Source organism: Nycticebus coucang, chromosome 2 (assembly GCF_027406575.1).
Source record: "Nycticebus coucang isolate mNycCou1 chromosome 2, mNycCou1.pri, whole genome shotgun sequence".
Taxonomy (NCBI): domain Eukaryota; kingdom Metazoa; phylum Chordata; class Mammalia; order Primates; family Lorisidae; genus Nycticebus; species Nycticebus coucang.
In genome coordinates this window covers 132,858,094-132,861,244 of record NC_069781.1, presented here as the reverse complement: position 1 = coordinate 132,861,244, position 3,151 = coordinate 132,858,094, and the positions used below count along the sequence as shown (strand labels likewise).

Below are 3,151 nucleotides of genomic sequence, written 5' to 3'. Positions count from 1 at the left end.
GTGGACTCGAATAGTATACAACAACCAGATTTGAATGCCAGCTGGAGTGGACTTGCCATAGGTTTGGTGGCTGACAAGGCAGCCATACTGAGAAGGAGTTGCTGGCCAGTGAGCTGCCATTGTGGGAAGGTCAAGAGAAGGTCTTAGCAGGGGCCTAAACCATGGCCATCTTAATTCTGCCTGTCAGGATCAGAACTCCATTCTTGGGACAGTCTGAGGGACTCTCATATCCCACAGTAACCAGAGTCAGGGGACACTGTGAGGCCTGAAGGATTCTTGTGAGCTTGAAAATCCCAACTTGGTTGGCTCGGTACCCATAGCACACATACATCAAAGCTGGTGGGTTTGAAACTGGCCCAGGCATGCTAAACAACAATGACAATTCCAACAAAAAAAATAGCCAGCACTGTGGCAGGTGCCTGTAGTCCCAGCTACTTGGGAGGCTGAGGCAACAGAATCACTTAAGCCCAGGAGTTTGAGGTTGCTATGAGCTGTGACACCATGGTACTCAACTGAGGGTGACATAGTGAGACTCTGCCTCAAAAAAAAAAAATAATAATAATAAAATAAAATAAAATCCCAACTTGGCAAGATCTGAATGCTAAGGAAACAATCAGGCAATCACTGGAGGCAACTAAGTTTGGAATAAGGACCATAAAGGTTGGTGTCCTTTATAGTCCTAAAGGCTGTGCTGTCTCCTATAAAACCACAGTGCCACCTGGTGTCCCAGAAACACACTGCAACACACTGTCATCAAGAGCAAAGACTTCTGTTTAAAACAAAGGAGGCAGTGAGAAGTAAAAAGGAAAACAAGGAGGTGAACAAGAAGATAGAACAGGAGGAGGAGGAACCAATAGAAATATTTGGGCAACATGAAAAACCAAAACAGAGCAACTTCACCAAGGGAGCATGAGGCAGCTACTGCAGAAGACTCCACTTCTAAAGAATTGGAGCAGTGCCTGTAGCTCAGTGGGTAGGGCACCAGCCACATACACCAAGGCTGGCAGGTTTGAACCCAGGCCAGGCCAGCTAAACAACAATGACAACTGTAACAAAAAAAAAAAAGCCAGGCACTGTGGCAGGAGCGTATAGTCCCAGCTACTTGGGAGGCAGAGGCAGGAGAATTGCTTGAGCCCAGGAGTTGGAGGTTGCTGTGAGCTGTGATGCCATAGCACTCTACCCAGGATGACAGATTGAGGCTCTGTCTCAAAAAAAAAGAAAAGAAAAGAAAAGAAAATGATGAGGTGGGCGCTTGCCACATTCACTGGAGCTGGAGGGCTTGAACCCAGCCCGGGCCTGCCAAACAACAGTGACAACTACAACCAAAAAATAGCCCACCGGTCCACACGTGGTAGCTGTCTGAAGAGGAGGCTTGAGTGGAGGCTGGGCCCGAGCGATGGCAGAGAGGCCCGAGGACATAAACCTGCCCAACACAGTCATCACCAGGATCATCAAGGAGGCGCTCCCGGACGGGGTCAACATCTCCAAGGAGGCCTGGCGTGCCCTCTCCCGCGCTGCTAGTGTCTTCATGCTGTATGCCACGTCCTGTGCCAACAATTTTGCAATGAAAGGGAAGCGCAAGACTTGGAATGCCAGTGATGTGCTCTCCGCCATGGAAGAGATGGAGTTCCAGTAGTTCATTACCCTGTTAAAAGAAGCTCTGGAAGCATATAGGCGGGAGCAGAAGGGCAAGAAGGAAGCTTCAGAACAAAAGAAGGACAAAGGGGCGGTGCCTGTGGCTCAAGGAGTAGGGCACCGGTCCCATATGCCTGAGGTGGCGGGTTCAAACCCAGCCCTGGCCAAAAACCAAAAAAAAAAAAAGAAGGACAAAGACAAAAAACAGATTCAGAAGAGCAAGACCAGAGCAGGCATGAGGACAACGATGAAGGTGAGGAAAGGACGGAAGAAGAAGAAGAAAATGAAGAAGAGGAAGTGGACAACTGACTAGGGTGGGCGACTGTGGCACCTTGGAAGGTACCATTCTGAGACCTGCTACATGTTTCTCTGAAGGTTTTCCCTGCGGGGCAGAGTAGTTTTAGGCAGAAGTGCCTGAGAAGATCAAAATAAAAAATGACTAGAATTGGGCGGCGCCTGTGGCTCAGTCGGTAAGGTGCCGGCCCCATATACCGAGGGTGACGGGTTCAAACCTGGCCCCGGCCGAACTGCAACCAAGAAGTGGCCGGGCGTTGTGGCGGGCACCTGTGGTCCCAGCTGCTCGGGAGGCTGAGGCAGGAGAATCGCTTAAGCCCAGGAGTTAGAGGTTGCTGTGAACTGTGTGAGGCCACGGTACTCTACCAAGGGCAATAAAGTGAGACTCTGTCTCTATTAAAAAAAAAAAAAAATGACTAGAATTGTCACCAAAACCAGCACTTCCCAAACTCAAAGCATTTGAGTAGCAGAATCCTGTTTTGTTCAGTCTGAAGGTTATGACTTTGGCAAGAGAGATTCTGAATGGCAAATTAAATTAGTTGAATTACTCTTGTTTGCTTATATGTATGGTTAGGTCATTTTTGATCCCCCTGTTCCTCTCAAAAAGTAATAACTTCCATGCTGCCTGCTGTATTCCATATCACAGGGGCAGCAAAGGCTCAGGAAAATTGGGCCTTTGATCATGGTCAGCCTATATTTGATTGTACAGTGTTTGGCAATAGTAGCTTTTATTCGGAACAATAAAGCTTTAGGAGACTACTAAAAAGCTGTGGGAAAAATAATGAAAAAAAAAAAAACCCAAAAAACAAAAAATAGCCCAGCATTGTGGTGGGTGCCTGTAGCCAGCTACTTAGGAGGGTGAGGCAAGAGAATTGCTTAAGCCCAAGAGTTTGAGGTTGCTGTGAGCTATGATGTCATAGCACCCTACCAAGGGCAACACAGTGAGAGTCTGAATCAAAAAAAAAAACAAAACTTCCCAAAGCAATCTACAGATGTAATGCAATCTCCATTTAAATACCAACATCATACTTTCAAGATTTGGAAAACATAATTCTTCGCCTTTCGGCCAGAGACACCATCTTCCAGTAATTCACCAAAATGACAAACACAAAGGGAAAGAGGAGAGGCACCCGATACATGTTCCCTAGGCCTTTTAGAAAACATGGAGTTGTTCCTTTGGCCACATATATGCGAATCTACAAGAAAGGTGATATTGTAGACA

At 47.0% G+C, this 3,151-nt stretch overlaps 1 pseudogene; it reads left to right on the top strand.

The window, feature by feature from the left end:
* The first annotated feature begins 1,396 nt into the window (after positions 1-1,396).
* LOC128579772 (DNA polymerase epsilon subunit 3-like) lies at positions 1,397-1,944 on the top strand (annotated as a pseudogene).
* Positions 1,945-3,151: the final 1,207 nt, after the last annotated feature.